Raw genomic sequence first — 14,684 nt, forward strand, 5'->3', positions numbered from 1 at the left:
TCCATCCTTAGACCTGAGAAGCTTGTCTCGATGTTCCATCTTGATCCACGTAGCGAGAGTGAGCTCCAATCTCCATCTTTAGTCTTCTTTGAAAATTACAATAAATAAATTTACATAATAAACCTATTTACTACATTCTAATTTCAAAACCCAAAAACTAAAGAAAATAAAGGAGATTTGAGATCTCATAATTACATAAAAATTATGTTTCCTTCATTACGAAAACATAATTAACTAAGGCCACACTAAGTATTACAAATTACAACCGATTGCAAAAATACGTAAATAAATTCATTCAACGATTCATTCAACAAAAGAAAAGCATCAACTAAAAAAATTAAATATGCAAGACATAATTCTTTAATTATATTGATTAATTTTATCCAAACCACCTATTTAAATTAACAAATTAAGTGACAATTCCTCAATTAATCACATTAATTTCAATCTTAATTCATATTAAACTTGTAATATGAATTTAATCCATCAATATTTTAAACTGCTTTAATATAATTAGGTATATTTTAATTATGAACCGCTTCACAATAATTAATTGGCCAAAATCAAACAAAAAAAATTTCTTTAAAAATTATCTCGGTAAAAACCGAAACAACCCAATAAAAAGACCTTTTCTCGGTTTTACAGCTAAAACCGGAAAAAACAATTTTTTTTTTTTATTTTGTCCAGACGTTAACAGTAACCGAGACGTGAACAGTAACAAAAAAATTTCCACGGCTAAAAAAATTGACAGCCGCCCCAATTTTTTTTAAAATCGGCATTATGCCCTAAATTTAAAAAACATGATTATCGATGAACAAAATCGTTTATTGTTGTTATTAACAAGATTGGCATATTCATCTTATAATTTAAACATGTAAATTTATGAAACATGATTCTAAACAACAATTTAGAACATTTATGCGAAAAACAATATAGCAAAAAACAATTTGTCATCAACAACTTAGCAATTCCATTTACATATCAATTTAATTTTTATTAAATCAACACATCTACAAATTCATTATATTATCATCTTAACCTATTAAAACAATAATATGAATAAATCAAATGGAATCATAACAACAAAACAAGAACAAACACGGCCGCAAAAAAATTTCAATTCGGCTAAAAATAATTCCAGCCGTGCCTTTTTTTTTCTTTTTTTTTTGAAACCCTAAAATTGTTTACATCCAATTTTATGAAAATCATCAAAATAAAAATTCGTGGCCTTTGCTCTGATACCACTTGTGGGATTTATCTGTATGCATCCCTTTGAATTTAAGGACTATAACGAATATATCATGATGAATGCTAGTCATAAAATTAAATTACATAAACAAAAAGGTAAAGAGATGAAGAATCAACCTTCGGTCCTAGCAAATTCGGCCTAAGAACAATATCACAATGATATTCGCCTATTAGTTGCACCCAAGACGATATGAGAAATGCCCTTAACTTGTTGCTAGACTCGATCCCCAAATTTCAGTAAATTAATTAGGGTTTTTGTTTTTGTGTTTTTAGATGAGAGGCAAGAATGGGAAAAAGAATTAGGTTAGAAAATTATCCCTTCTACTCTTATTATAACCGAAAAAGAGTAGAATAAGGGGCGTTTTTTCATTTCCTAAAACTCGGCCCAAAATCGAAATTAAGAGAATAATATTCTCTCTTTTTTCGGTTTATTCTACCTACCTAAAAATAAGGAGATTAAATCTTCTTATTTTGGTAGTATACAAAAATGTATAAATTGTCATTTAGTGAGGATCGATCCCATAACCTCTTGGTCTGAGTACCCTTACTATTACCACTATGACACATACATCTTGTTGATTAAATATAACCGATTACATTTAATTACGAATTAACATATTAATTCGTCCAAGCTAACATTACATACATTTAATTAAATATAACTTATTATATTCAATTTACGAATTGATATTTAATTCGTATCAACTAATATTATTTAATCTTCATTAAATAATTGTCTCATCAACACATTGACTAACTGTTTAGTCATATAAGGCATCAATGTTATTACATTTCCATAACCACATCTCTCAAACACATCCTATAGGTGTGACCTTTAGGGACCAGTTGATCACCGCCATCTGTATGATAATAACGTCAAACTTTCTAGCAAGCCAACCGTTATTAGGTAATCGTTAATCAACTGATAAAATACGAAGTATACCCTTGTGAACCTGTAAGAGATTTACAAATGTTATCACACTAATTTGTGGAGGACACAAGCTCCAACACATAAAACATGTTACTAACCCAACCTCAACCCGACTCAACCACAACAAACATACAGACACAACATAAAAAGGGTATAAAAAAACTCTTAAAACTCTTCGCGGTCATCTCCTACCCTCTTAAAAGAAACAAGGTTACGTCCCCGTAACCATACATACCTGATCAAAAAGGAAAGGGTAACGCTCTCTCATGGCCTCCTCTGCCTCCCATGTAGCTTCCTCAGTCTCGTGGTTAGACCAAAGGATCTGAAGCAAAACTGTCTCCCCACTCCTAGTCTTCCTAACCTTCCAGTCAAGAATCTGCTTAGGTACCTCAAGATATGATAAGGACTCATCTAGCTCTAAGCTCTCTGCCTCTAACACATGTGACGGGTCACTCACATACTTCCGTAGCAGAGATACATGAAACACGTTATGCACTCTCTCTAACGCAGCTGGTAAAGCCAGACGATATGCAACCTCTCCAACCCGCTCTAAGATCTCATAAGGCCCGATGAACTTCTAATTTAGCTTGCCTTTCTTCCCAAATCTCATAACCCCACGCATAGGAGACACTTTCAGAAGAACCTTATCCCCAACCTGAAACTCTATATCCCGGCGATGTAGATCTACATAACTCTTTTGCCTATCCTGAGCTGCTCTCATCCGTTCCCTGATCATCTTAATCTGTTCAACCATCTCATGTACCATCTGTGGTCCTAGAACCACTGCCTCAGCACTATCGTCCCAACAAATTGGACTCCTACATCTCCTCCCATATAAAGCCTCAAACGGTGGCATGCCAATACTAGTGTGATAGCTGCTGTTGTAAGAAAACTCTATCAAATCCAACCTCTGTTCCCAGCTACCACCAAAGTCCATCACACTAGCTCGTAACATATCCTCAAGAGTCTTGATCGTTCTCTCAGTCTGACCGTCTGTCGCAGGATGAAATGCTGTACTCATCTTCAAAGTTGTTCCCAAAGATTCCTGCAACTCTTCCCAAAACCTTGAGATAAACCTCGCATCTCTGTCAGATACTTTGTCCTTAGGGACTCCATGTAACTTAAGCACATTGTTCCGATAAGCCATAGCTAATTGTGCTTTAGTCCATGTATCTTTCATTGGCACAAAGTGAGCTGACTTGGTCAGTCGATCCACTATTACCCATATCATGTTGTTACCCTGTTGACTCTTTGGCAAACCCACGATAAAATCCTTAGAAATGGATTCCCACTTCCACTCAGGTACCTCTAGAGACTGAATTTTACCTTGTGGTCGTCGCTGTTCCCCTTTAACTCTTTGGCATGTCAAACAACAGGCCACAAACTCAGCTGTTTCTTTCTTCATCCCAGGCCACCAAAACGTGTTCTTTAAATCCTTGTACAGCTTGTCACCACCTGGATGTACTGAATATGGTGTACAATGTGCCTCTGTCATGATAGTCTTTTTCAGCTCCTCATCATTAGGGACACTGTAACACCCCGGTTTATGAAGGAGCCTTTAGCAAGACATTCCCTAATAAACCGGACTGTTACCATCTCGGTTGCCCGAGGTAGTGAATAACAAATTAAACTCCAAGACAAAATTATATAATTACTTTAACTTAATTATTACAAAACCTCTTTTACGTCAAATTACAAAGAACTAACATAAAAAAAAAAAAAGTGGAAGTCTTCTAGATGATGATCTAGCTACTAAGTCTTCTGATCCAGTGTCTCACGCCCACCAAGCTCCCGTTCTATCTCTTAAACCTGTCAAGTCTGCTCGCCAATATTTGGGTCATCACAGGTGTTCACGAATACACAGGGTCAACCACGAGGTTGAGTAGGGAAAACAATGAAACAACAAAAAAATATGATATGCATGCTCCTCCGTCACCTCCATCTCCATCTCGACTCATATCTCATAACCAGTCTCATAACTCATAACCCGAACGCCCAGACCATACCGATCCCCTTAGACTATATATATCGACCGTAGCCGATCTGCTTTCCTTGAGGACACCAGGGCAAGTCCTGCAGAACCCGCCTGGGCCTTATCACAACATCATCATCACCACACCACATCACCCCAACATCCTCCATCTCCAATGCATATGAATGCTCAAAAGAAATTAATGCAACACAATATATATATATATATATATCATTGAACTGATAAATCATAAAATCATGCCGGTTACCCGATGTTGTGATATCATACTCAATACGATCAATTCAGTCAATCACCTTCCCGTATATGAATCATAACGTAAATCAACAACCATGAATCAAGTCAACACAATTCAACAACAACGATAATAAGTCAAGTGTATTTCCCTACCTTTTCGCAATCCAAGCACACAAGCAATCAATTATGATCCTTCACATATCCGTCACCTACATAACATAATTATGTATAATTACCACCTACTCAATCAAATAATCATGCACATAACCTAGACTCATCATAACTTAATAGGAATATCAACTTAAAGAACAAACACGATTTTTCCTGATTTTCCAGCACATGACAGACTCGGAATAAAATACATAACTAATTCCAGAAAAATCAAATTGATACAAGGCCAATTGGATTGGAACCCCATGAGTCTTAGCTACAAATTATATCTAACGTGTTTTTCTCAAATTCCAAACTTATCAAGAGTTTTCAGACTGATTTCCAAAAACTGACAGAAACCGTCGCATAAAAAGTATTGATTCATAAAACGAATTTGACAAATGATTTCTAAGTAAAACCAACACCTAACTCATATAAACTCTTTAAATTAAATATATGAAAAAGACCCAGCACCAATTCAATATCTAAATTATGTTTTAGAAGTAATCTTTCAGCCTCTACTGATTCGCGGACTTTTTAGATAGACGTTCACAAATAATTTCTTCAGGAAAAACCACACGGTGAAATGCTACCAATTTTCACAGGCATAAACTAGGCTTGGAATAAACATGAGTCTCTTCTTTAACGTTTTGCATCCCACGAATTTAAGACAGGTAAAACACTCAAATAACACAGACCAACGAATCTGTAAATTGCTGTAACTATTCCATTCATTTATCTCATACAATTTATAATCAAAAACCCCCAAACCAATTCTAGGGTTACGAAAATTATCCCAATACTACTATAATTATGCTAATAATTGAATAAAGAGGTAATAGGATAGTCTACTTACGAAATAGGATGAGAATAGGCTGAGAAATCGCCTCGCAATGCCTCACGCGGCTCCCTTCACACACGGCTCCCTCTTCTCTCTTTTCTCTCTTTTCTCATGGTTAAAAATGAATATGGTGATAGGGAGATTAGGGTTTGTTTAGATGGGTTATACATATAGGATAGGTGCTATTAAGACGATACGGGCCTAGCCTAGTTAGATTAATTAAAACCCGAGTCACATAATTACCCGAGTCACAAATACACTACACGACCCAGCTGGTAACTCGGCCTAATATAATATCATATTAAAATACCGGGTATTACAGTCTACCTTCCTTAAAAGAAACTTCGTCCCGAAGTTTACCCTCTCTACCAACCAACGCAAACGAATTATGAAACGCATATACAAAAGTATGTAAGGCACCCACCAAATTGAATATTAAACGCAGTATTACATTCCACCCTCCTTAAAATAAACTTCGTCCCCGAAGTTTAACCATAACAGAAACACATCATGTAACACTCCAACATAACCCACACAACGCATAACCAATATAGCCAAACTGAGAAATCACACATGAAAGTATAAAGATTTTACAATCCTACCCTCCTTAAACATGGTTACGTCCCCGTAACCTTCATTATTATAACAAAAGTTCTCAAACTACGCTAACAATCAAAACAGATAAAAGATTCACAACTCACGCTCAAGTTAACTAATCCCTACTCAAGACAATCAATATACAAGCTCTCTCAAGGAAGCTACGATTCTTCTTTCTACAAAGACATCACCACGGATCGGAGCAAAAGCCACGTTGAATAACTTAAGACATTTCAGTATTAATCTAAATACTCTTCATATCAATCAATACATGCAATAACATTCACAGGATCTGCTTGTCAATCTAATTTATACATTACTACTCAGGTTACAAAGATGAAGATGCTTAGGTGCTCACATATGGTTCATGTCAAATAGCATATTTTCCAAGAAATATTGGTCGAATGACGAATGACGAATGCACATTGATTGGCAAATTTTACAAGCTTATTGGTCGAGTCAGTCAAGCGAGTAAACAGCGATATTGGAAAGTTAACATACAATACTATCATACATAAAATTTCATTCTTGGTGTTAAATATATTTAAACTGCACCCAACACCATGACATAAAAGATTAAATGTATTTTAACTACACGAATTTTACAAATATTCATTACATATCATGCTAATATCAACATACCATGTTAACACACAACTCACTTAAATCACCACATTACATTTCCCGTTTTGACATTCGTAACTAACCACAACCCACCAATTCACTACATGAACGAACAACATGACTAAATTACCCCACTATTTGTGACTTCGTTCTAGCTTCATTCCCCCAGACTAGCAAATATCATGAAACCATACAACCAGACACTGGCTGGAAATCTCATTCCGAATTTATACTCACACGACAAAATTTAACTTCATTTTCAAAACTTTTACTTTCATACTGGACGGTGAATAACTTTCTTAACATAAATCTTATAACAGAGCCGTCCATAGAATCCATTTAACTCAAGATCAGATAAACTTAACTCAATTCTTTCAAACAATACAAGCTTATGTGTCGACTCATATTTCGTAATGTACAGGTTCATCTTATTCATTTCAGTCCTATCTTTACTATGAACGACTATTACCTCAACATCAGGATTTTAGTCGCACTTCTTTACTCAGTTATATTCACGGCTAACACGACTACAGCATTTAATCGGAGACCCCTTTTAGATAGTACACATTCCCTGGTGACGTCTCGTCAAAGCATACGATTCGTACCATAATGTAAAGCAAGTAACTACAAATTAACTGTGTTCAATCAAAATTTTACCTCTTTATTACAGATCTATTTATCACAGGTTTCATGGTCACACAAAAGTATAAGTACCAACTCAATTACATGTTAAATTTTAAAACGATTTATCACGTCATAAGAACTAGACAAGAGTCTAACCATATAGTCAATATAAGAAGATTATTAGTTTAGATCGGAGGCACACTATAAAATTCCCAGTTAAACTCCTTACGGAACCATCGATCATAAGGTCATGAGTAATTAACTTAATAATGTAGAAGCCAAACAACTGAAATTACAATTGAGTATTAATAGTTATATGATTCACAATAACAACAAAATTACTTCTATATCACACATATGTTTAACATTTTAGCAACCATACCATTCAATTGTATCCATCAACTCAGTATAATTCATTTTCAGCAAAAATAAAAGATATCGCATAAACAACTTAAACATGTACATATACCATCATATAACTTGTAAAACATTATCTATGACAAAAGATTAGTAAGGTGAACAAGTTCTCTGGTTTGCACGGTTTGAACAAATAGGCAACTCGCGGCTCAATTAAACGTAACTATAACGACTATCATTTAAACATACGCATGACATGTGAATCATCAAAGGGTTATCTCATTATAATTCGACGGTTCGAGAATATATTTCAAATATCGTAACTATATCGTAACTATATCAACTATATTTCAAATATCGTGACAATTGCAACAATCACCTTAGCATTTCATGACAATACAACTATGAACATATCCAATAAGGAACAACAACACTATTTTATTATCATATCATAAGTTTAGGTTCAACTCAAATAAATTAATGCAATGAAAGTAATAAGTATAACTATAGGCACACAGACTCACATAAAAGACATGAGAACTCAGATGACATCCTACATGTGTAAACATTTAGACATACTCATTACTACCATCCATGTGTAAACATTTAAACATAATTATTATAAATATTCACGCGAGTATATTAGAACAATCAAGTTAACATTTAACGCCACCAACTTTACCAAGATATGACAATATAGTTTTATATTTATATATATCCGACCACTATACAAATATGATGAACACACCAGAGATATTACAACATGCCAAACATATATAAAATATGAAACAACTGGACTCGTATAAAATATTTCACCCTCGATTAAAGATCAGATTAAGCTATTCAATTTCACACATACTATCATGCCAACAATGATAAACTAAACTTTAATTTTTTTATCACTTGTTAAGATACATAACCAATGAATATGTGTGCTACTATCATCATATAAGGACACTATAATTTCACATTAATAAGGCTCATGAAATAATCGAACAACTGTATGAAAACTCAACATAGAATTCACATTTTAAAAGTTATGATTCACGTTGTAACTTCCAAAAATCACGAATAAATAACCGTTCAACGAAAACTTGAGTTATATTACTTTTATAACATACAGAGAGTTAATAATTCGTGAGAAAAAGAATGAGGTCCAAAGCTCAAGCATTCAATTTTTAAAGGATTTTACAACTCAGTTGGTCCAAACAAGTATGTGACAGCAATTGGTCCGAAACTTGGGTCAGTTTGCAAAACTTACCATTTAATATAGAGACATCAAGAATTTTCGTGGCTTATCAATTTGAAAACATATGTGAATCTTCTGATCGATGGAGTTGGAATTATGCAAAAATTATTAATACAATTTAAATGAGGATTTTTACAAAATCGTTGGTCAAAACATCACTGCACAGGAACTTCCTGACCACAGCCCACTAAAATATTTATTACTCCTAATCCGTATATCCTATAAGCATGACTCCAATGCCAAATGAACACTAACTCCCGAGGCTATCTCCCATAAAATTTTCATCCATAGGCAATAAACAGAAAAGAAATGGCAGTAAGGTCAATTAAAGAGTAAAATCAAACAAAACGAGTTTCAGCACTAGGTCATTCTTTACTATGTTACAAGCTCTTATGAACATACTATGCATACTAACCCATCCCAACTTAAATCTCACACTGTGTACTTCGTAACATCTACTCCATAGAACCCCTTCGCATCTCGATCTACTCCGTACATCTAAATCACGATTGTTATGACTATAAACATGCAATTCAATAGTGTTTCTAATTACTATCACAACACTATACTAGCATGGCTTCAGGATCACATAACCGCATATTACTAGACATAGTAGTACTATCAACACATCATTCAACATCCATCTAGATAAATATCATCAATTCGCAATTATTTCTACGCTCACGATTACCACAATCCAACACTTCATTGATTATCAACCTGAACACGGAAATTTATTTCTCATCTCCACAACATCATATGATCACGTCATCATTCATACAAAATACTTACCGTAACGTTGTCCTGCAGCATGGTTAGAATATATAGGTCTCAAGATGTACATCCACTGGATTATATCCAAGGTTTTCCTTCTAACTATCCCATTCACTCAATTTATCTCGGGTTACCTGGTTCAAAACTGAGAGGGCAAAAGAGCACGCATTAAGGGCGCCTTCTTAGCCGCACTGTGAGCTCCTAACAGTTTATTCCCAGGGGTTCATTTTATTTAGACACATCCTATGTTCATTGGGTTCATTGGTTTAGGCCTGAGGATCGTTCGCTCTGATACCACTTTGTAACACCCCGGTTTATGAAGGAGCCTTTAGCAAGACATTCCCTAATAAACCGGACTGTTACCATCTCGGTTTCCCGAGGTAGTGAATAACAAATTAAACTCCAAGGCAAAATTATATAATTACTTTAACTTAATTATTACAAAACCTCTTTTACGTCAAATTACAAATAACTAACATAAAAAAAAAAAAAGTGGAAGTCTTCTAGATGATGATCTAGCTACTAAGTCTTCTGATCCAGTGTCTCACGCCCACCAAGCTCCCGTTCTATCTCTTAAACCTGTCAAGTCTGCTCGCCAATATTTGGGTCATCACAGGTGTTCACGAATACACAGGGTCAACCACGAGGTTGAGTAGGGAAAACAATGAAACAACAAAAAAATATGATATGCATGCTCCTCCGTCACCTCCATCTCCATCTCGACTCATATCTCATAACCAGCCTCATAACTCATAACCCGGAACGCCCAGCCATACCGATCCCCGGTAGACTATATATATCGACCGTAGCCGATCTCATTTCCTTGTTGAGGACACCAGGGCAAGTCCTGCAGAACCCGCCTGGGCCTTATCACAACATCATCATCACCACACCACATCACCCCAACATCCTCCATCTCCAATGCATATGAATGCTCAAAAGAAATTAATGCAACACAATATATATATATATATATATATATATATATATATATATATATATATATATATATATATATCATTGAACTGATAAATCATAAAATCATGCCGGTTACCCGATGTTGTGATATCATACTCAATACGATCAATTCAGTCAATCACCTTCCCGTATATGAATCATAACGTAAATCAACAACCATGAATCAAGTCAACACAATTCAACAACAACGATAATAAGTCAAGTGTATTTCCCTACCTTTTCGCAATCCAAGCACACAAGCAATCAATTATGATCCTTCACATATCCGTCACCTACATAACATAATTATGTATAATTACCACCTACTCAATCAAATAATCATGCACATAACCTAGACTCATCATAACTTAATAGGAATATCAACTTAAAGAACAAACACGATTTTTCCTGATTTTCCAGCACATGACAGACTCGGAATAAAATACATAACTAATTCCAGAAAAATCAAATTGATACAAGGCCAATTGGATTGGAACCCCATGAGTCTTAGCTACAAATTATATCTAACGTGTTTTTCTCAAATTCCAAACTTATCAAGAGTTTTCAGACTGATTTCCAAAAACTGACAGAAACCGTCGCATAAAAAGTATTGATTCATAAAACGAGTTTGACAAATGATTTCTAAGTAAAACCAATACCTAACTCATATAAACTCTTTAAATTAAATATATGAAAAAGAACCAGCACCAATTCAATATCTAAATTATGTTTTAGAAGTAATCTTTCAGCCTCTACTGATTCGCGGACTTTTTAGATAGACGTTCACAAATAATTTCTTCAGGAAAAACCACACGGTGAAATGCTACCAATTTTCACAGGCATAAACTAGGCTTGGAATAAACATGAGTCTCTTCTTTAACTTTTTGCATCCCACGAATATAAGACAGGTAAAACACTCAAATAACACAGACCAACGAATCTGTAAATTGCTGTAACTATTCCATTCATTTATCTCATACAATTTATAATCAAAAACCCCCCAAACCAATTCTAGGGTTACGAAAATTATCCCAATACTACTATAATTATGCTAATAATTGAATAAAGAGGTAATAGGATAGTCTACTTACGAAATAGGATGAGAATAGGCTGAGAAATCGCCTCGCAATGCCTCACGCGGCTCCCTTCACACACGGCTCCCTCTTCTCTCTTTTCTCTCTTTTCTCATGGTTAAAAATGAATATGGTGATAGGGAGATTAGGGTTTGGTTAGATGGGTTATACATATAGGATAGGTGCTATTAAGACGATACGGGCCTAGCCTAGTTAGATTAATTAAAACCCGAGTCACATAATTACCCGAGTCACAAATACACTACACGACCCAGCTGGTAACTCGGCCTAATATAATATCATATTAAAATACCGGGTATTACAGACACACCACCTACCATCAAACCTCAAACTACCATCTGTATGAATAGAGAATCGAGACACTGTCCCTTTCTCTACTCCAGCTCTCCACTCAACCATCTTAGGATCCAACGCCTGTTTACCTCGAATCTCATCATAAAGATCAGGCTGTACTGTCAAATCTCCCACGGCATTCCCTCTCTGCATCATATGTATCCCAAACTTCCCCACCTCATCTCTCAACCTCATCAAAGATAGAGTTGTACACAAAGAATGCACACTCTTCCTACTCAAAGCATCTGCAACAATATTAGCTTTCCCTTCATGGTAGATAATATCAATGTCATAATCGCCAATCAGCTCCATCCACCTCCTCTATCTCATGTTCAACTCCTTTTGAGTGAAGATGTACTTGAGACTCTTGTGATTCGAAAATACCTTAAAGGTCGCCCCATAAATGTAATGTCTCCAAATCTTGAGAGCAAACACCACTGCACCCAACTCTAGATCATGTGTAGGATAGTTCTCCTCATAAGGCTTCAACTGCCTAGAAGCATAGGCAATCATTTTACCGTTCTGCATCAACACACATCCCAACCCATTCTTTGAGGCATCTGTATAAACCTCAAAGTTCTCGATCCCTTCAGGCAATGCTAAGATAGGAGTTGTGGTCAAACGCTCCTTTAATGTTTGGAACGCTGTCTCATAACTCTCATCCCAACGAAACCTGTTCTCTTTCATCATCAAAGCTGCCATAGGTCTAGCTATCTTGGAGAAATCTTTCACGAACCGTCTATAGTGTCCAGCTAAACCCAAGAAACTCTTGATCTCAGCAACATTCTTTGGTGCTTCCAACTTTGTCACTGCCTCAATCTTTGCCGGATCCACAGCTACTCCCTCCTTAGAGATCACATGCCCCAGAAAAGCAACTTTCTCTAACCAAAACTCACACTTGGGCAGCTTAGCATATAACTCATGCTCCCTCAAAGTCTGCAACACAATCCTCAGATGCTCCTCACGCTCCTCCTTAGTCTTGGAGTAGACTAAGATGTCATCGATAAACACCACCACAAACTTGTCCGAAAACTGTCTGAAGATTCTGTTCATCAAATCCATAAACGCAGCCGGTGCATTAGATAACCCAAACGGCATCACCACATACTCATATTGGCCATACCTCGACGTGAAAACTGTCTTTGGTTTGTCCACCTCTCTAATCTTCACTTGATGGTACCCCGACCTCAAATCAATCTTAGAAAAGACTGATGCACCACTCAACTGATCAAACAGGTCATCTATCCTTGGCAAAGGATACTTGTTCTTTACCGTCACTCGGTTCAGCTCTCTGTAGTCTATGCACAACCTCAAACTCCCATCTTTCTTCTTCACAAAAAGAACTGGTGCTCCCCACGGTGATACACTAGGTCTAATGTATCCCTTCTCTATCAGATCATCTAACTGTTTCTTGAGCTCCTCCATCTCTTTAGGACCCATCCGGTACGGTGCCTTAGATATTGGCCCCGTCCCCGGTTTCAACTCAACTGTGAAATCTATCTCCCTCTTCGGTGGCAATCCCGGAATCTCCTTTGGAAAAACATCTGTAAACTCATCCACCACTGGTATCTGATCAACTGTCGGACTCTCTATCCGGTCATCTCTCACATGGCACAAGATCAAAGGGCATCCCTTCCTCGGATAAGACTTCAAGGTCACAGCTGCAATCAACTTAACTTTGGGTTTGACCACAAACCCACAATAAGTCACACTAACACCCTTAGGACTTCTCAAAGACACTTTCTTTTGATGATAGTCTATCTTAGCTTTATACTTTCCCAACCAATCCATCCCGACTATCATCTCAAAACCGTCAAAAGGAAACTCGAGCAAGTCTACAGGTAGATCAACTTGCCCAACTATCATAGACACATCTCTATACAACCTCCTACATGATACAAACTCACCCGAAGGTATAAAAAAATTTTCACTTACAGACTCATATACCCTCAAACCCAACCGTTTAACATGACTCGAATATACAAACGACTGAGACGCCCCCGAATCAAACAAAACAAAGGTATGAATACCGTTAACAAGAAAAGTACCAGTGATAACATGTGCATCATCCTCAGCTGCTTTCTTGTCCATCATGAACAGCTTTCCACTGGTCATCTGTCCACCTCCCTGGTCAGTACTGGCTGATGTAGTCGGCTTAGCACCCGACCCCTGATTGTTCTTGTTGTTCGTAGCTGGTTTCTGATAAGAATTACCGCCATTACGGTTACCTCCACCCTGATAGCTCTGACTTCCCCGGTTAGACCATGACCCAGATGGTCTATTGCTCGCATAACTCTGTGCAGGTCCCTGAGAATAGCTCCCCCGAGCCGATCCCTAAAAAGCTTCAGGCATACTCGTGCACTCATGTCTCTTGTGGCCTACACCGCCACAACCATAGCAGGTCATCCCCCAACTACCACTACTACTCATACGGCCACGCCTAAAGGAAGCCCCAGCACTGAACTCTGACCCAGAAGAAAACCCTCTAGTTTGATTGTGGTTGCCTTTCTTGTGACTAGATTGGCCACCACCCTCATTCTCAGCCTTTCTTTTCTCACCCACTCTCTCTCCCGAGCCATCTCAACCAACCTCTCAGCTCTCCCAGCCCTCTCATAAGCTTCCTTAACATCAGTAAGGACTCCCACGGGTAGTTTATCCATGATCTTAGGGGCCAATCC

General features: G+C 36.8%; 2 long non-coding RNA genes across 2 annotated transcripts; both read right to left on the minus strand.

The window, feature by feature from the left end:
• Window positions 1-3,925: 3,925 nt before the first annotated feature.
• Window positions 3,926-5,539, minus strand: LOC141634396 (uncharacterized). The gene is made up of 3 exons (XR_012539118.1): window positions 5,413-5,539; window positions 4,560-4,615; window positions 3,926-3,997 (listed from the first exon to the last, which is right to left on the minus strand). It is a non-coding gene; the product is annotated as an uncharacterized LOC141634396 (long non-coding RNA).
• Window positions 5,540-10,138: 4,599 nt separating this feature from the next.
• Window positions 10,139-11,930, minus strand: LOC141633972 (uncharacterized). The gene is made up of 3 exons (XR_012538731.1): window positions 11,671-11,930; window positions 10,817-10,872; window positions 10,139-10,210 (listed from the first exon to the last, which is right to left on the minus strand). It is a non-coding gene; the product is annotated as an uncharacterized LOC141633972 (long non-coding RNA).
• Between the last annotated feature and the right edge of the window lie 2,754 nt (window positions 11,931-14,684).

The sequence above is a fragment of the Silene latifolia genome, chromosome Y (genome assembly GCF_048544455.1).
Source record: "Silene latifolia isolate original U9 population chromosome Y, ASM4854445v1, whole genome shotgun sequence".
Taxonomy (NCBI): Eukaryota; Viridiplantae; Streptophyta; class Magnoliopsida; order Caryophyllales; family Caryophyllaceae; genus Silene; species Silene latifolia.